This window comes from Dasypus novemcinctus, chromosome 1 (genome assembly GCF_030445035.2).
Source record: "Dasypus novemcinctus isolate mDasNov1 chromosome 1, mDasNov1.1.hap2, whole genome shotgun sequence".
NCBI lineage: Eukaryota > Metazoa > Chordata > Mammalia > Cingulata > Dasypodidae > Dasypus > Dasypus novemcinctus.
In genome coordinates this window covers 69,549,542-69,570,935 of record NC_080673.1, presented here as the reverse complement: position 1 = coordinate 69,570,935, position 21,394 = coordinate 69,549,542, and positions in this window count along the sequence as shown.

The window sequence follows — 21,394 nt, the reverse complement described above, 5'->3', positions numbered from 1 at the left end:
CGAAAATCATGCAGCAATGCCAACTTCTGACAAAGCTTGTCATATGACAGCCCTAGGCACTTGTTCAGATAAAGGGAATTTCACAGATTCCCTTGGTTGAATATTCTCCTTTTGGCTCTTCTACTGTAGTCACTATTTCTAATTCTTCTCAGTTCATAGATATGCTAGAGTGCAACACAAAACCACAGAAATGTTGAAAACAAGTGTTGGAAATAAGGATTATAATGTCCTTGCTGCATGTATGAAAGGAAAAAAACATATGCATAAAATTATCTTCTAAGCATTTAAAGTACACTTATCCTCAATTTGTAATATTTAGATTCCAGAGGAATTAAAGACTGTGGATTAAAAGAGTACATCAGTTGGAGAGCAAAACAATGCATAATTTTGTCTCAGCCTATCATCTGCGGTGAATCAGATTTTTTTAGTTTAACCCAATTTAGGCATAAAAATAAAATGGCTCAGAAGCACAGAAGACAGTAATAATCTCCTGACTCCCTAACTATTCTTAGGACACATGGCTTCCTTGGACTTCTACACAACTGTTCATACAATTTTTTAAAAGTTAATATTCTTACTTGGTAAAGTTTTTTAAGTAACTTAATTTCTAAAATAGCATCTTATAAACTGTATGTTGAAAAGAATTCAAGTTTAAATTAATACGCAACATATAGTCAGATATATCTGTTAGTTTATATTTTAATTATACTCTAGAGGAGTAAGAACCAACATTTACCCCTTTAATATTTTGCAATCTATGTAATTTTCTGCTTTCTCTTCACATCCACTTTATCTCATTTTTACTTACAACAAAAGTGTAAAGTTTTCATTTTATTAGTTATTTTTTTAAAATCCTGAGGTTCAGGAAAGTTAAGTAACTTTTTCAAATTCTCGCTTCTCTTAGATGGGCAGACTTATAACCAAACACAGGCCAGTAGACTCCAATGTCCAGTAGACTACACTGAAGAAAACAATAAATCACTTAAGAAGCTTCACCTAAAATAAAAACTGAACCAGCTCCAAAAACACAAAAACCTCATCCATTCAGACAACTTGACAGTGCCTGGGCTTGTATCATATGATATGCTATTAAGTACCCCTATTATGTTTCTGAGTGAAAACCAATGTAAGCAAATAACATAAGCCATCAACAACAGTCTTGCCTTCCTTAGGAATCTGTGGTTACAACAGATTTTGAAAACTTTTGCCCATAAATGTAACATTTGATCTCTCAAAATTTTATTTTCATTATTTACAAATTTTTACCAAATCTAAATTTAAAACTTAGATGATGCATTTTCCTTAACATCTTACTCATTGTTCTTTACTCCCCTTTTCTCCTGTCTTCACTAATGCCCATTTTTCATTGGTTTTATGTACTAACAATTCAACATCACTAAAAACTATTAAGGTTTTACATAACACAGATAATATTAAGGATTTTATTATATTGTAAGGCTAGTGAATCAAAGAACAAAGACCTTGTCAAGTATGAAATATATCTACATGAATCAGTACTCGTTACCATTTATTGAGTGCCTACTATATGCTAGGCAATGTATCAAGAGCTTTATGTATCCAAGCTTATTTTATTCCAGCAGCAAGCTTTTGAGTTATAATCTCAAATAAATTTAAAGAAACAGTTTCCAAAGGGTTAAATAACTGACCAAAATCACCACACAAGTAGCTAGTGACAGGACAGGGTCTCCAATCCAATACCTGACTTATATATGCTATTTACTTAGTCTGCCAAAGTCAGACAGGCCTAGGTTCAAATCCCAGTTCTGTCAGTTAAAGCATTGCTCAGTCTATTTGGAGAGGCAATAAATTAAATCAAAAAGGTTTGCTACAGATGAGAATGAGTGTGGTCTTAGAGACACCTGAGAATACCTAACCTGATGAAAGAAGCTTTTCATGAGATGACTCTTGTCCATTTTCTAAGGTGCAATTAGGTTGGGATAAGACAGTACCAAAGTGACTGAGTGACAAGTTTGGAAACCATATGTAGTATATTACTCTCTGACACAGCAATTATATAACCTTCAGAATGAAATAGTTAAAACTCTCTAAAGTGCACGGATTCTACTAACAAAGGATTTCTGAAAGGATAGGTCATATGCTTCGTTAAAATAGGGAGAAGCCCTCTGCCTTTAATTCTATGAAGTGCTTCTTCTCCTAGCAGCTATAGCATCCTCTATAGCATCACTGAATTTTCTGGGAGTCAAGGAACTTATCACCATTAAGTAAAAATGCTGTTGCTCTGCCCTGTATCCTTGACTAATTACAACTGTGTGTACAAAGGACCAATATTTGTCCCAGGTGACCACACTGACCTTTCATGTCTGCAGATTTGGTTATACATCTTTGGTTGAACCATGACTGGAAAATACATTTGACAGCTCCAGCCAAACACTGATTCATCTGATTTGGAATGTCAATATAGTCTCCTCTTCATTACATTCCTACTGTGTTATTACTAAGTTTTATGACATAAAAATTATATATAACCTGGCTCAGTTCTTTGGCACTATCTTTATAAGAGAGGTCTGGGAGTAGAAGAACAGGGACGCTGAGGTCAGATTCAATGTCCACTGGTAGGAATGTATGGGGAAGTTTACATGGCACTTGCAAAAATGGTGATTTCAACCAGTTATTACTCCTTTGCTTTCCTAAAATATCCTAAATTTAATCCATTTCCCCCTTTTTAACTTACTGTTTTTTTAACTTTTATGTATGAATAGTATTTTCAGAACAAAGAGACAAGGCTTTGTTCATATAAACCACTACACTTTTTATTTTTCATTCTCAAACCTAGCCCTATATATTTTAGTATAACAGTTATCACCTATACTGAGGTAGATGACATTGGATCAACCAACATCCCTCCTTACCTACATGGCAGCTTAATTATAGGATGGCTTCAACAATAACTTTATGAAAAATATTTGTAGATTTTAGGAGTACAAATTTCCTTCTCACCTGACAAATTAATCTTAGCTGTATCATTGTATCACAGATAACTCCAAAAATGAGAGAAAATACTGGTATCATTCTGGGGGGAAGAAAGTATGGAAAATATAAGTTTTCTCTAATCTACCACAATGCAAATATGTTCAAAGCTGTCCTTTCAGGTTTGTGTGAATAGATATTTATGTATATGTGAAGCTTGTGTAGCTCCAAAGGATAAAACCAAAGATGAATAGAATTTGAGACTCAGAAAGAACTGAAATCAACTCTGATCTGTACTTGCGGGCCATGGAATCCTTGCCTCCATTTTCTTACTGAAAGATGGAAGTGGAAACTGGATAGGAAGAATTTAGTTACATGAGAATGTTTTGAAATTAAATGCTCCAGGAATATTACACAAAGACTTGAAGAGGTACCTACAGCATTAATTCAAAGTAAAAATGGCAGAGACAACTGGCTGATTATGTAAGTCTATACTATGTTTCTAAGTCCTGTTGTGTCAGTGGGCATGATAACTACACTAAAACTAGGACCTAAAAGCTGTCTGATGCATGAAAATGCCTCTGTAGCACAGCTACAATAATTTTGTGACTTAAGGAAGAAACATATTCCAGTCAGAAAGAAAGCCATCACAACAGCTTTTAAAACATCTTTTGTCTACCTTAGAATATCTCAGCAAAATTGATGAATTGATTTCCTACGCAAAAAATGAACATGAAAAGAATAAATAAAAATGTATGAAATTTATGCTTGTTTCTTATTAACAAAAAAACTCAGATTCTGAGTTGGCAGCCATTCTATTTACAAGTAACTGTGTATAAATCAAATCACCAAGCTCAGCCATTTGAGAGTATTTGGCCAGGAGTATTCACTAGGATTTAATCCTAACACTGAAATTCTCCCCAATTCAAAAAGAGTTCTTCCAAATCAGGAATTCTTGGCCTAGGGTCCATGAATAGGCTTCAGGCAGTACATAAAATCATACAATAAATTATGTGAGGTTATGGGTTTTATTTTTTCATGTGGAGAGAATGTGTACAGATTTGTAAAGGGGCTAGTGACTTTTTTTAAGTTAAGGACTAATTTTTGGCCCTGAAACAAGGGAACTCTATTATTTGTTCTAGTTTTTCTGCTTTAAGGCCTAACTTTAATAAGTCTACCTAGGTCATATTTGATACATAAAACTTTTGAACATTTCTCTTCCACCCGCCCAGTCATTAACACCAATGACTTTCTCTTTCTCTTAGAAATGTCGCAATACAGCACAATTCTGTTGACGTTTTGTCCTCTCATTTTCCTCAAAATATCCAGCACGCTCTCCTTATAATAAATCTTGTCAATATTTTTCTCTCTCCTTGATCATAATATTCCATTGTCCTTCTCAGTTAACATTGGTTGTGGCTGCATGATTAGACCTCAGCATTTCATTAGGGTGTATCATTGCACAAAGTTTATAATTTTCTTTCATTTAGCATTCAAAAAACATTTTTTTTAGCATTTAGCATTCAAAAATATTTTTCTAAAGGAAGTATTTTTTCTCATTCTCTTCCCTGTCTTATAGTCTCTATCCTCTTTTCAAACACAAGTTAATCTCTAGAAAAAAATGAGGCATCTCAGTGATACTTCTGATAGAACTGAAGAAGAACAGGATGGAGAACCTAGTTTTAATGCTAATAAAAACAGTTTATCTTTGCAGATCAACTTTCTTACAAATTGTTCCACATACTCTTGCTTTTATTATTTCTTTTATTATTCAAGTATAGTATGATGGATAAGATCTCAGGTTTTGGTGTTACTGGTTTTGAAACCCAAATCGTCCACTTACTAGCTGTGCAAGCTTGGAAAACTTTCTTAACTTCTCTGAGCTCAAGATACTCCACCTGAAAACTGAGCCTAAAAATATAGTGCCTATATCATAAGTTAGTGGGAAGACTTAAATAAGAAAATGTGTATAAAATACAGGGTCTGGTATACAGAAATGTTTATCAAGAGGTAGCTAAGTTTAATTTTTATGGTAAAAACATCATATGTGTCATAATTAAAGCAGGTCTTATCAAGAACTCCAGGCCGAAGAGACTACTAGACCAAAAGTTCGTCATGTAGGTACAATAAGTAAATAACAGGTGGTGGTCCTGGCAGTGGTAGGTTGGACAGCAGGCAATAGAGCAAGCTCAAGGCACATGTGCAGAGTTCCACTTCAGAAATGCACACCTTTAGATGGTGGAGATCCACTTCAGTAACCAGAGTTCAAGTTTACCATCCATTCTAACCACTCTCAAGAAAACTTACGGAATCTCAAGTAACTAATGTATTGAATGGCTTTTTTCAAGAAAAGAAGGCGTAGCATCAGATTGTGTAAACCATAAAGGATGATTTGATGCTAAGCCGACTAGTTACTGGATTCAAAAGAATCTCCCTGGCAAGAGTAAAATTGGCACAGAAATTGAAAATGAGGTTGGACCTGCAGGTAGGTGTTAAGTGGTTCCAGCTGCTAGAATTAGAAGCCAAGTAGATCATTATTCCATAAACATTTACAATTGAATCCCCACTGCCAAAAAGTAACAATAATAAAATATCTATAACATCGCCTTAGGGATTTATACTATCCTCCCTTAGCTCTGTTATAGAACCTACATTTTAGAGCTGATTCTTGCTGTCTGCCCCTCTGAACCTGATGTTCAGAGAGACTGAAAATCAGTACTGTTTCTTGCTAATCTAGATTGACTCACTCAGAAATGAGATTATGCTTCATTTTTGCCCCAATCCCCCAAACATTTCCCTCTCACATTTTGGCCCTGACTCTCAAAATCTCAACTTGGACTGGAGGCCCAGGCTCTAACTCATCTGGGAGGAGGTAAAAAGTTGGCTGAGAAAGGGTATTGGATTTGGGGTTCTGACTAATGAGCAGTGTGGCATTGGATAATAAAGATTCATAGTTATTGAATTCTTAATAAATGAAATCACATCTAATCCTCACAAAACAATGAGGTAAATTATCTTATCTTCATTTCAGAATTGAGGAGACCAAGCACAGAGAGGTTAAATATGTTGCCTGATATAACGAGGCTAGGAAGTAACAGAACTATTACTCAACCTCAGGCAATTCAGATCCCTAACCAATATACTACAGGGTTTCATGGCACTTAACATCTCACGAAGACAGAAATATTTATAAAGCCAATCTTCATGGGGAAAGGGGTTTTGAGCATAAAACATAATCAAATATTGAAAGTGAAAATGTGATATGGACTCTGTTAAACAAACGCATAACATTCCTCTTTATAATCAATTTCTTTTTTTTCAAAGATGTATTTTTTATTTATTTCTCTCGCCTTCCCACCCCCCTCCCCAGTTGTCTATTCTCTGTGTCCATTTTGCTGTATGTTCTTCTGTGTCCGCTTGTATTCTTGTCAGCAACACCGGGAATCTGTGTCTCTTTTTGTTGCGTCAACTTGCTGTGTCAGCTCTCCGTGTGTGTGGTGCCACTCCTGGGCAGGCTACACTTTTTTCACACAGGGTAGCTCCCCTATGTAGGGGACACCCCTGTGTGATGCGGCACTCCTGTGTGGTATGGCACTCCTTGCGCACATGAGCACTGCATGTGGGCCAGTTCACCACATGGGTCAGGAGGCTGTGGGTTTGAACCTTGGACCTCCCATGTGTTAGGCAGATGCCCTATCAGTTGAGCCAAAACTGCTTTCCCGTAATCAATTTCTCTTTATCAGTATTAACTTTTTCAGTATTATCCCTACCCAGAAACAATAGTCCCTTATTGCACCTTTTTCTATCTTTAAAGAAATAGATTCTTTGCATATAAAATTTATATATCCATTCTCCTCCCAAGTCCCTTGCTCTGATACATTTAGAAATAATGTCACAGTACCTAATTCTCTCTATACCATTTGCTGTGGGAATATTCTTTTCTGTCTCATAAACTTACAGTGGTCTTAAACATCAATTTGTTATATAATGCATCCCATAAAACTTCTCTGCTTTATCACAGTTTTTTTCATTTGTCCAGGTGCCTTAATATTTTTAAATGTCTTACACATTATGTTAATAAATGTTCTTGCTGTATAAGCTGTCAACCTTCCTCAACATTTCTTGGTGTTATGCACTCTTGATTTCCACAATTGGGCCATCAAACAAGGTTAGGGTTCTGAAGGAAAAGGGGAGTCCACAGACACATACTGGGCCAGCAGCCTTATAAATTGTAACCACTATAAGCAGAGGTCAAAAGATCTCCAAAGACAGAACCACCTACATGTACAATAACCAAAGTAAAACAACAACTGGCACTAGGTTGATCTTAATCCTTCTCCCTAAAAGAATACACCAATATTCTCACAACCTACTTGATTTTTTAAATTATGTTCTGTTCTTCCCTTTCTGACATTTTGGGGACTTTTTGTTATGAAGTGTTATGGTTTCATCTGACTCATTTTTTAATATATATTAAGCATTCACTCCTTTTCTTAATTTTTATCAGAGTGAAAATATCTTAACAACTGCATTAAAACTGCAATATCACCATTGTTTTCCTTTAATCTAAAATTTGTTTTTCTGGTAGGGGACTTCAGAATACCCATGGAGAGTCAGGGTAAATCTCTACCGTTTTAATTCTTCACCATCCCTCCCATGAGCATGAGACTATTGGTGCAGTGATTTGTAAAGTCTTATAAAAAATATCAAAGCTTTTTATTAAAATATAACTAAGGCACTAGAAATATTCACATATCATAAATATAAATCTTAATGAATTATCGCAAAGTGATCTCTCTCAAGTCACTACTAACCAAGTCAAGAAAAAGTATTTTCTTAGCATCCTAGAAGCCCAAACTCTTCACACTTACAACCCCACTTTCCTCGATGAAAGTAACTTCTATCCTAAATTCTAACACTATAAAATTAGTATAGTTTGTTATTGAACTTTATATGAAAGCTCAAGGAGATGAAGGAAATACAGAAAAAGAACTAAAGGTTATTGTGGCAGTTTAATATTATTGATGAATTCCAAAAAGAAATATTGGATTATGCTTATAGTCTGATTTGTACCTGAGCATGATTGAGTTATGATTAGGGCATTGAGTCCCCACCTCTTTGTGGGACTCACAGATAAAAGGCAAAGAACAGAGTTGAGGGTTTCTGATGTTGGAGTTTTGACTTCGGAGTTTGATGCTGAAGACTTAAGCTGGACCCCCGGGAAGTCAGCACGCAAAGGAAAGAGAAGCCAGCCCCTGGAAGGAAGGCACCTTGAAGCCAGAGTAAAGCAAGCTCCAGGAATGTAGGAACCCAGGAAGCCTGAACCCTCACAGACATCAGCAGCCATCTTGCTCCAAATAGACTTTGGTGAGGGAAGTAATTTATGCTTTTTGGCCTGATATCTGTAAGCTCCTACCCCAAATAAATACCCTTTATAAAAACCAACAGTTTCTGGTATTTTGCATCAACACCCCTTTGGCTGACTAATACAGAATTTGGTACCGAGGAGTAGGAAAGTTCTTTTGCAATTACCAAAATGCTGGAATGGTTTTATAAATGGGTAGGGGGTATTTTTTGGGAGGAATTGAGAGATGCCTGAAAGAAAAGCCCTGTAGTGGTTTTAAAAAGACTGTTGAAAGCAATATGGATGCTAAAGAGACTTTTTATGATGGCTTAGAAGTAAAAGATGAAACTATTATTGGAAACTGGAGGAAAGACGATCCATGTTTTAAAGTTGCAGAGAACTTAGCAAGATTAACTCCTGGTGTTTTATGGAAGGCAGAATTTGAAAATGATGACCCTGGGCATTTAACTGAAGAACTTTCTGAAGTAAACTTGGAGAATGCAGCTTGGGTTTCCTCGCAGCTTATAGCAAAATGCTAATGAGCGAGAGACGCTAAGACCTGAATTGTTGGGCACAAAGAAAACAGAAACTGATTCTGGAAATTCCAACCCTATGGAAATCAGGCTCCCAGATGAAAGTGTCCCTTTGGAGGACTTAACTAAACTTGAAACATGTAAACCAGGATGAAAAATACAGTACGTTTGATAGACATGTGGAAAGTCTTACTGTCTGATAGCTTGGACCCCTGATTCCTGCATGCTAAACCAACAGACCTTTTGAGAGAGCTGCATGAACAAAACCACTGCCAGTCTGGAATAAAAAGGACATGGAAAGGAGAGATTGAAGGAGAAAGATTTAAGAGTAAAACTATGGAAGCTAAAATCTGGAATTAAGACTTTACCTTGTACCAAAAGAGGAACTCTACCCATGTGTACAGAGAGGGAGAGTTTGCCCCAGCAGTTGAAGAGGGTGGATGTTCCCGTCCGATGTTCTGGGAAAGTTTTGCTGCCTGTGGGTACAGAGAGGGTGGAGCACATTACCTGAGCATTAGGGCAGTTAAGGTCAGCACCCCACAAGTCTGTGAGGGATGAACATGACCCCCCAAAGATTAGGGAGGGCCAGGTGGTCAACTCATTGCTCTGAGAGGTTTGAGCATGTATACCAAAGGTTAGGGAGAATGTTGTTTTCACATCACTGTACTAGGGTGGATTAAGATTCTAACCCAAATATTGGGTAAGGTGTGGAAATCACCCCAACACTCTTGGAGGGAAAGGTCTGGAGCTTGGTTGACATCTAGATGCTTGATGAGGATGGAACCAAGAAAATGACAGTTGGGCAAGCCAATGGAAATGTGTTTCTGGTATTCTGCATCAGCACCCCTTTGGCTGACTAATGCAGATATTAAGAACTTTAGTGAAGAGACAGAATTTTTTTAAAAGAAACCAAACAGAACTACTGGAGTTGAAGACCACTATGACAGTTTGAAATTGGTGAATCCTCAAAAAAAATTATGTTTTGAACTAATGCATTCCTGTGTGTATGAGACCCTTTGATTGCATTAAATTCGGTTAAGGGACCTTTGATTAGACCACTTGATTGGATCACTTTAGAGCTTTTTATTCAACTATGTCAGTGAGGTATGACACAGGTCCTCCTTCTTGCTGGGTTTTATATAAATGAAGACACAGAGAGAAAGAAGACTCAGAAAAGGGAGTGCTGACATTTTGTCCTGGCCCCGTGAGAGAGAGATCTTGAGGATCACTAGCATCTGAAGCTGAAGCACATAGCACGCAAGAGGCTAGGTCCATGGAATAGCTCAAGCCTGAAGAGATGGTGAGCCCAGAGAGGAAGCCCCTCAGTAGAGATAGGCAGCCATCTTGCTTCACTACTTAGCAGGACACCAGGATCACCAATAGCTGATTTGGGTAAGAAAGTATCTCTGATAATGCCTTGATTTAGATATTTTATGGCCTCAGAACTATAGCTGTTACCATAATAAATTTCCTATTACAAAAGTCAACCCATTTCTGGTACTTTGCATCAGCAGCCCTGTGGCAAACTATGAGAACCACAATAAGTGAAATGAAAAATTCCCAGGAGAGTTTTCAAGAGCAGATTGGAGCTGGCAAAAGAAAAAATCAGTGGGCTCAAACATCAGACACTTGAATCAATTCAGGCTGAGGAACAGAAAAACAAAAGGATTATTAAAATAAAAATACTCTAAGGCATCTTTGGGACAACATCAAGCACACCAATATACACATTATGGGGGTTACAGAAGAAGAAGAAAGAGAAAAAGGGAGAAAAGGAATATTCAAACAAATAATGACAGAGAACTTCCCAAACAAAGCAAAAGATGTGAATATGCATATCCAAGAAGCCCAGAGAACACCAAAGAGAAAAACATGAAAAAAATGTTCTGTATTATGTTGATCACACCATCAAATGCAAATGATAAGGAGTTCTGAAAGCTGCAAGAGAAAAGCAACATGTGAGTGACAATTAAATTGAGTGCTAATTTCACTTCAGAAACCATAGAAGGCAAGGAAGCAGTTGGTTGAAATACTTAAAATTACTGAAAGAAAACAACTGCCACCCAAGTATTTTATACCCAGAGAAACTTTCTTTCAAAAATGAGAGAAAGATTCAGATTCTCGATATACTAAAGCTGAGGGAGTTCAACAACACTAGATATGACTTACAAACAATGCTAAAGGAAAGGACACTAGATAGTGCTTCAAATCATTATAAAGAAATAAAGACCTGTAGTAAAGGTAGCCATTTGAGTAATTATAAATGTCAGTATTATTGTAGTGTATTATTTTCTATGTAACTCCACTTCTTACTTCTTACAGGTGTAAAATTGCAAATGCATAAAACATAATAAATATGGTTTAAGACATACAATGTACAAAGATATAAGGGGTAACAAGAACAAAAAATAAGGTGGGGGGAAATACAGGAAAAGTATATTTGCATACTATTTAAGTTAAGTTGGTATCAAATCAAATATAATTGTTATACACTTGTGATGTTAAATTGTAACTCCATGGTAACCACAAGGATAATAAATGAAAAATACATCCAGATAGAAAGAAGAAGGCACTCAATATGGTACGACAAGCAACAAATCAAATGAATACAAAAGAAGGCATTAATAGACATGAGGAGAAAAAAGATGTAAGACTTCCAAAGGCTAAATAGCAAAATGGCAGAACCAAGTTCAGTATTATCACAGTGACTTCAAATGTAAATGGATTAAACTATGAATCAAAAGGGAATGGATTAGCAAATGGATAAAAAGCATATTGCAACTATATGCTGTCTATAAAAGATTCACCTTAAGTTTAAGATACAAGTAAGTTGAAATAAACAGATGGGAAAAAATATACCATTTAAGTACCAAAAGATAGTGGTGATCACACTAATATCAGATAAAAAAATGTTAAAGTCAAAAAATGTTACAAAGGGAAAAGACAATCATTATATATTGATAAAGGGGAAAATTCAATGTGAAGATGTAATAATTACAATTATATATCAACAAGGGAGATTAATTTATGAATCCAAAAAAAAGAAAGATTATGTTTTTAAACTAATCTATTCCTGTGGGTGTGGTACCTTGGATTGCATTAAATTCAGTTTAGGGTCCTTTGATTAGATTACCTAATTATATCACTTTAGGGTTTTTGATTGGACTATATCAGAGGGCCATGATTCATGTTGAGTCTCTACTCTCTTGCTGAGTCTGATAAAAATGGAGACACAGAGACACACACACACATATACACAAAAGAAAAGGAAGGGGGAAGCAGCTGTGGCTTAATTGATTTGGCTCCTGTCTACCATCTGGGAGGCCCTGGGACATGAAGATGGCCCATGCCCATGGAGAGCTGACAGTCCATGTGTCTGCAGAGAGCTGATGACATGCACCTCTGCAGAGAGCTGATGGCCCACACCCCTGTGGAGAGCTGACAGCCCACACCCAGGGAGAGCTGGCACAGAAAGATGATGCAACAAAAAGGGAGACAAGCAGACACAGAAGAGCACACAGTGAATGGACACAGAGAGGAGACAGCAAGCAAGCTGCAAGGGGGGGGTAATAAATAAAATTTAAAAATAACAAATCTTAAAAAAAAAAAAAAGGAAAGGAAGGAAGGACTGTTTTTGGTCCTGTCATCTGGGAGAAGACTAGGAGATCATTTATGCATGAAGCCCCCAAGAGGCTTGACCTGCTATATGCCTAATAGCTTACAGCTGAAATCAGGAAGAAAGCAAAGCTTCCAAGATTGAGAGATGAGACCAGGTAGGAGACAAACCCTATTCCAGGTTTGCTTACAGCTGCAAAAAGGCAGAGACATCAACAGAGATCAGGGTCATTTTGCTTCCCCATGTGACAGCTGACTGGTGAAAAAGCACCTCTAATGGTGCCTTGCATTGTAGATGTCACAGCCTTGGAACTGTAAGCTTTTACCCCAAATAAATTCCCTTTATAAAAGCCAACACATTTCTGGTAGTTTGCTTTGGCAGCCCTTTGGAAAACTAAAACAAGCTCTTGTAAATATAGATGTAAAAATCTTCAACAAAATAATAGCAAACCAAATCCAACTGCATATTTAAAGAATTACATACCATGATCAAGTGGGATTTATCCCTGGTAGGCAAGGTTGTTTAAACATAAGAAAATCAATTAATATAATATACCACATTAACACAATGAAGGGGAGAAAAACACATGATAATCTCAATTGAAACAGAAGAGGCATTTGACAAAACCAAGCACAACTTCTTGATAAAACACCTAAAATTCTAGAAAAAGAAGGAAACTCCTTCACCCAATGAAAGGCATATATGAAAAGCCCACAGCTAATATCTTCCATAATGGTGAAAGACTGAAAGCTTTCCCACTATGATCTGGAACAAGACAAGGATACCAACTGTCACCACTGTTATTGAATATTGTACTAGAAGTACTTGCCAGACCAATGAGGCAAGAAAAAGAAAAAAAAAGGCATCCAAATTGGGAAGGAAGAAGTAAAACGTTCCCAATTTGCAAATGATATGATCCTACATACATAAATTCTGAAAAATCTACAACAAAGTTTCTAGAGATCACAAATAAATTCAGCAAGTGGCAGGGTACAATATAAACACCCCCAAACAAATAGTGTTTCTATATACAAACAATGAACAGTTGGAAGAAGAAAATTCTATTCACAATAGCAACTAAAATAATTAAATATCTAAGAATAAATCTAACCATGTGTGTAAGGACTTGTATACAGAAAGCTACAAAACATTACTAAAATAAATCCAAGAAAACCTAAATAAATGGAAGGACATTCCATGTGAATGGATTGGAAGCCCAAATATCATTAAGATATCAATCATACCCAAAGCAATTTATAGATTCAATGCAATCCCAATCAAAATTTCAGCAACCTTCGTAGCAGAAAAGAAAAAGCCAATAATCACATTCATAGGGAAAGGGTAAGGGGCTCCAAATAATTAAAGTCATATTGAAAAAGAAAGTTTAGGTTGTAGGACTCAGTTCCTGATCCTAAAACATATTACAAAGCCAAAGTAAACAAAGCAACCTATTAAAAAATGGCAAAAGAGTTGAATAGACATCTCTCCAAAGATGATATACAAGTGCTCAGAAAGCACATGAAAAGTTGCTCAACATCATTAGCCATCAGGGAAATGCAAATCAAAACCATAATGAGATACCACTTCACACCCATTAGAAAAGATGCTATTAAAAATGGAAAATAACCAGTGTCAGAGAGGAAGCAGAGAAATAGGAATGCTCATTCATTACTAATGGCAATGTAAAATGGTACAGCAACTGTGGAAGACTATTTGGTGGTTCTTCACAAAGCTAAATATAGAACTACCATATGACCTAGCAATTCCACTACTAGGTATCTACAGAAAAGAGTTGAAAGCAGGGAGTTGAACAGATATGTGTGCATTGATGTTCATAGCAGCAGTACTCACAACTACCAAAAGATGCAAACAACTCAAGTGTTCCCCAGTCAACGAGTGGATAAAGAAATGTGGTATATACCTAAAAGGGAATATTGTTCAACTGTAAAAAGAAATGAAGTCCTACGTGAAACAACATGGATGAACCTTAAAGACATCATGCTGGGTGAAATGTCAGACACAAAAGGACACATATTGTATGATGTTACTGATTCAAAACAATGAGAATAATCAAGGCTTATAGAGTCAGAACTTAGAATATGGGTTACCATGGGATAGAGTGGGTATAGGGAATGGAAGTTAAGGCTTATAATACACTGGGTTACAATTTGGAATGATGGAAATGTTTTGGTAATGGATGGCAGTGATATTATCATAACATTGTGATGTAATTAATAGCATTGAATATATATCTGAATTATTATAACATATATACCTCGTTACAAGGGGAAATGTTTTGTTGTATATATATATATCATAACAGAATAATTTTTTTTAAATCCATGGAACCACACTACACAGTGAAATCTAAATTATACTATGCACTATAGTATAATTAATAGGAAAATTATATAAATGTGCTTTCTTCAATTGTAACAAATGTTCCACACCAATGCAAATTGTTAATATAGGGTTGTACATGGAAATATGATTGTTCTGTAAATGTACAACTTCTCTAATAAAGGAAAAATAAAAAATAAATAAAAATTTAAAAATCTAATGTGCACTTCACATACAGGGCTAGAGGACACTGAACTGGACAGTAGTGCTCTTGACTCTTGGCTCCTACAAATTAGATATATGACCTTGGGTTTAACCTCCGTGTTCCTCAGTTTACCCACCTTTAATATAAGAAGAAGAAATCACCTGTAGTTCTTTGCAGTTTCAATTCTATTGCTGTCTGTAATCTATACCAGTGGGAGAGCAGACACAGCCCACGTTTCCAAAGGTACTCCTTGCTATATACTATAAAAACAGGTTACTTTTTATGTAAAATTCATACATGCCCATTATAGAAAGAATGGGAAAATATAATTATGAGCACTAGAAATATAAACATATCATAAATACAAATCTTAATGAATTACCACAAAGTGATCTCTCTCAAGTCACTACTAACCAAATCAAGAACGAGCATTTTCACAGCATCTAGTTGCCCAGCCTTCTCACAATTACTGTCCTGCCTTCTTCCACAAAAGTAACTTCTATTTAATCTCTGATATTATAAAACAGTAGGGTCTGTTACTGAACTTTGCATGAATGGATTCTTTAATATATTCTTTTGAGAGTTGCTTCTTCCATATGTTTATCAGATGTATCCATGTTTATACCTATGGCAGTTGCTATTTACTTTCTATATGTTATTCCTTTGTATGAGCATACAGCCAATTATCCATTCTGGACATTTGAGTTGTTTCCAAAATTTCACTATTATCAATTAATTACATCTCTATAAAAATTCTTGAACCTGTCTTTCATGTATATATATCCACAATTCTATTGGATATATACCTAAATGAAGAATTTTAGATTATATGAATGTGTCTTTTCAGTTTCAATAAATTCTTCCAGTTTCCAATAAGGTTTTACCACCAGTAGTTCCAGTTGCTCCACATCCACATTTTTGTTTGGTTGTTTGAAATCCTGACAGATGTTAGTGGTAAATCATTGCAATTTTCCTTTTTATTCCCCAATTTTTTGATGGAGTTGAACAGCTTTTCCTAAGATTTTTGACCAACTGATTTGTGTGTGTGTGATGTCCCTGTTCAATCTTTTACCCACTTTTCTACTCAATTATCTAATCTTTCTGTATTCATTTATCAGAGTTCTTTACGTATTTTTGTTAGTTATAGGTATAGAACTTTGTCACATAAATAGCAAATGTCTTCTCCCACAGTAAGCTTAAATTTTCACTTCTAATTGGTATCTTTTGATGAACAAAAAGCATCTTTAATTTAGTATATTCTAATTTACCAGTCATCTCCTTTACAGTTAGTGTTTTTTGTGTCCTGTTTGAGAAATCTTTGTCTGTGCAAGGTCATGAAGATATTTTCCTATATTATCCTCTGGAATCTTTATCGTTAGCTTAGTCTGCAAGAGCTGTTATGACAAATACCATACAATGGGATGGCTTAAACAACAGGCATTTATTGTCTTTTGGTTCTGAAGGTGTCAAGTCCAAGATCAAGGCATCAGTTGGGCGATGCTTTCTCCCCAAAATCTGTAGCATTCTGGCACTGGCTTGCTGCAGTCCTTGGAGTTTCTTGGCTTTAATTTTTGCATCTGGCCCCATAGCAATGTCTTTGGTTTCTTCCTGAGGCTTTTTCTTACTCTCCGCATCAAAATTTCTTTGACTTAGAAAGGACTCCAGTAAAGCAGATTAAGGTCCACCCTAATAGGTGGTGAAAATTCTATAGGAATCTAAATGAGCCCACACTTTAACTTATGATACATATAACAAATGGGCTCATACCCAAGGGAATGCAGATTAATATTAAGAACATGTTTTGTTGTTGGGGTACATAATTGAATCTACAATAGTCTGCCTTCTGAAACTCCAGAAAGACAGATTTTCCCTATGTGCAAAACACATTCACTCCATTCCAATATCCCAAAAGCCTCTAAGTACAAACATCATCAGTATAGGTTATGGATATAGACTGTCCTGGGGCAAAATTCCTCTCTGTCTGTCAATCTGTGAAACCTCAAAAACAAGCTATTTCTTTGCAAAAGACAATGATGGGACAGGTATAAGCTAAAGATTCCCATTCCAGAAGGAAGAAATTAGGTGAAAAACAAGGGTTAGAGGTCCCAAACTCTACTAGATTGCAACATCTAACAGTTATCTGTGTATTGATGTTTCATACTCCATGCCTGCTGAAGAGGCAGCCTCACCTTTCCCAAGTGCTGATGTGTCAGCCAGCTTCTCCCCAAACAATGGAATACAGGCCTCACCCGTTCTGAGCATTTGAGTGGTGGTCATATTCTCCCCAAAGAGAGGGGTGGAAAGCCTGTCCCTCCAAATGCAAGGACACAAGTTCCTATGCGAAGGCCAGGATAGGAGCTCCTCTCACTTGGCCTGAGAAGATGTCTTTGGTCCAGACCTCTGGTTCTGGTTATGCCCTTGAATTTGCTTTTCCTTCATTTTGTCCCATCTCTGTTCCTTTTGATCCAGACTGGCATGCTTCTGTTCATATAAAATTCTTAAAAAATCTTTGACAGTTTTCCATAAAATTCAAAGAGGTTCAAGCATTCAGGCAATAGAACTTTGCTTAGATCCTTCCTTGAAAAATGCATTTCCATTCCTGACTTTCTCTGTAACGGCTGACTGGATCCAGGAGACATGCACCTAATCTCCTTAGCAAATGGTGCTTCAGCTGTAACTTCATGTGGGGCCCTATTCTCTGGGCTTTCACCTCCTGAGAGCTCAGAGAGGACCCTGAGAGAGGTGTTTATTGCCCTAGTCTCAGAGCATGCCATCTGAAAAGACTGAGAATTTTCTAAATCATCAATTGCTGCTCCATTTCAACTTTACTCTTCAGTCCTCCATTTATCCCTTTCCTCTCACATTTTATTATAAGCAGCAAGGAGAAACCATGTCATATCTTCCACATATAGCTTGGATATCACCTCAGCTAAATATCCAAGGTCATTGATAACAACCTCTGCCTTCCATCCAAACCTGAACCCAATTTCACCAAGTTCTCTCTTACTTTATAACAAGGATTGCCTTTCTTCCAGTTTCCAATAACACATCCATCATTTTCTTCTAAGTTTCATGAACAGTACTTTAATATCCACATTTCTACCCATATTCTACTAATATTGATACATATACTCTGTAAGACAATAGACACTTTCTTTATAGCTCTTACTTATTTGTAAGCCCTAATCAGACAAGCCCTTAATAGCCATATCTCTACTCATGATTTGATGGTCTCTTTAAAGCAATCTAACCTCCTTCTATCAAGAGCCTCAAAATTCTGAAAGCCTCTACTCATTATCCAATTTCAAAACCACCTCCACATTTTCAGGTATTTATAATAGAAGCAAAAACTTTCTGGTAACAAAAATTGTCTTAGTCTGCCAGAGCTGCTATGACAAATGCCACAAAATGGATTTGCTTAAACAACAAGCATTCAATAGCTCCTAGTTTGTTGTCTTGTTCCATGTGGTTGTCTAATTGACCCAGCATCATTTAATGGAAATATTGTCATTTCCCTACTGCTCTGCCATGCAGCTTTGTCATGAACCAGTGTGGACTGTTTCTGGTCTCGCTCTTCTATTCCATCAGTTTATTAGTCTATCAGAGCAGCATTACCACTATTTCTTAATTATCTGATAGAGTATGTCTAAACCTTTTTTTTCCTTTGCTATTTATTAACTCTTCTTGTCTCTTTGCATTTCTGTTTACCAATGTAGAACAAAGCTGGTTACATTGATTTGTAAGGTTTTTCAGCAGCTGCTCTGGCATATCATCTCTTCATGTCTCAACAAAAACTTTTCCTTATAAACAGCCAAATATTTGGTCAGTTTCACTTTGTTAGCACATGTTATGGTTTCTCTTTAGCTCACAAAGTACCCATCTATACCTTCTAGTAACAGAAATCCGTGCCTGAGATTTTCTATGCTCTACCCTTTCATATGTCTCTGCAACCAGATCCCTGGAAAAATTAGTCAATTTGTACTTAATGATGACATTGTTCCCTAGTTTCTAATCTTCATGCTTTTTCCTTTAAAAAAAATGCTTCATTTATCTAGTTATTCCACCTTGCTATCATACGTCAATGAAATTAGCAGCCAAAAGATTGTTTAGATAAACCTCAAAAGTCTTTCTGATGTCAGAAATAAGAACAGAGCCAGGATCATTTTACCACCTCAACATCATGGTTCCGCTGCTCACTTCTTGAACCAAGGTACCTGCTGTTAGATCACTTTTAACTTTAGCCTTAACTGAAACTGTAGTATAAATCCACATTCTTTGCCCAACAGAGTGGGAGGGAAACTTTGGATGTGGAGCTAGAAAAATTTGGGTTCAAATCCAGCTTTGCTATTTAGTAGCTACGCCTAAGGCAAATAGTTTGATTAGAGGATTACATGAAATAAAAACTTATTCCAAGCTTCTAGCTCAGTTCTTGATGCTTAGGGACTTCTTAGAAACTGCTTCGTTTTCATTATTCTGTTTCAGTACATTGTTCTTTCTTAAAACATTTCTTAAAGAAACTGTAGTTTTTGTCTTTTATTGCCACAAATTCTCCGTTGTCATTCTTAAGCCCACTGTCACCCTCAATCCTTAACTATTTGCACACTATAGAATGTTGCTTAATAACGTTCTTTCATATCCTTAGCTCTAATTATACATGATTTACCATTTGTTTATAAATTTTCCTTATTTAACTTTTCATTTTCTATTTATAATTTCTGGATATCAATATTATGGAGTAAATTGTGTCCCCCTAAAAGATAATTTAAAGTTCTAACCCCTAGTCCTATGAATGTGGCCACATTTGGAAATAGGATCTTTAAAGGTGTTATTAGTTAAGATAAGATGGACGCTTAATTCAATTTGCTTGGTGTCTTTTTTCTTTTTTGTTATCCCCCCCGCTCCCCCTTGCAGCTTTTTTTGTGTGCTGTCTGCTCTCTGTGTTCATTCACTGTGCGTTCCTCTGTGTCTGTATTTATTTATTTCCCTTCCGCCATTGTGGCTTGCTTGCTGTCTGCTCTTTGTGTCCATTCACAGCACACTCTTCTGTGTTCTCGCTTATCTCCCTTCTTTGTTGCATCACCTTACTGAATTGGATCTCCTCAACATCTATGGGCAGGGAAGCTCTCTGCAGCATTCAGGCAAGCCTGCTTTCACAAGGAGGCTCCTGGACATGAACCCAGGGCCTCCCATATGGTAGATGGGAGCTCATCTGATTGAGCCACAGCTGCTTCCTTTGGTGTCCTTTTAAGCAAAGGAAATTTGGAACTGTAAGAGAGAGACAAAGAGAGGGAGAGAGAGAGAGAGAGAGAGTGATGGCCATGTGATAGAGGCAGAGATTTTTATACTGTCACAAAACAAGGAATACCATGAATTGCCAGCCATCCACAAGAAGCCAGGAGAGAGGCATGGAACAGATTCTTTCCATTAAGAGGAAGCATGGTCTTGACAACACCTTGATTTCATACTTCTAGCCTCCAGAACTATGAGACAATAAATTTCTGTTGTTTGAAGTAGCCAGTGGGACTTTGTTACAGCATCCCTAGGGAACTAAGACAATCTGATTTGTCCTTTAAAACCTTGGGCTTAGTTTTCCTCTGTATTAGTCTGCCAAATGGCTGCTGATGCAAAGTACCAGAAATCTGTTGGCTTTTATAAAGGGTATTAATTTGGGATAGAAGCTGACAGTTGTTACAAGGCCTTAAAGACCAACTCAAGGGCTGCTTTCCCACCAAAGTCAGTTGCCAATTGTCACATGTTGAAGCACAATGGTCACTGAGGACCTCTGCCAGGTATCTCAGGGCTTCCTATATCAGCCTCTGGCATAGGGCTTGTTTTTTCTGGGCCTTCTCAGTTGCTCACTGCTCTGTTCTCTTCAACTGCAAACTATCAGGTAAATGGTTCATTTTTCCCAGGGGGCCAGGATCAAACATGACAGAGCTCTCTCTCTCTTCCTGTGTGTCTTCCTGAGTTCATGTCCATTTATATAGGCCCACTAAGGGGACAGGGACTCAACTTGAGTCATGCCTTACAGACTTGGTCGAATTAAAAGCCCTCAATTGATTTTTTCAAGTAAACTTAAAACATGTGAATTTAATACAATCTAAGGGTATGACACCTAGAGGAATAGATTAGTTTGTAAACTAATCTTTCTCTTTCTGGGATTCATAAATAATCTCAAACTGCCACATGCACATCCCCAATTACAAAATATTTTTGCATAGTCATTCTCAAATTTTAAAATGGAAACAGGGACTAGCAACCATAGCTTAGTAGTTGACTCCCTGCTTCGCATATACAAGGTCCCAGATTCAGTCTCTGGTAACTTCTTTAAGAAAAGGAAACAAGGGGCGGGTGTGGGGGGTACTCCTGCTTGTAATTGCTTTTTAAAAGGAAGTGCTACTTGATAC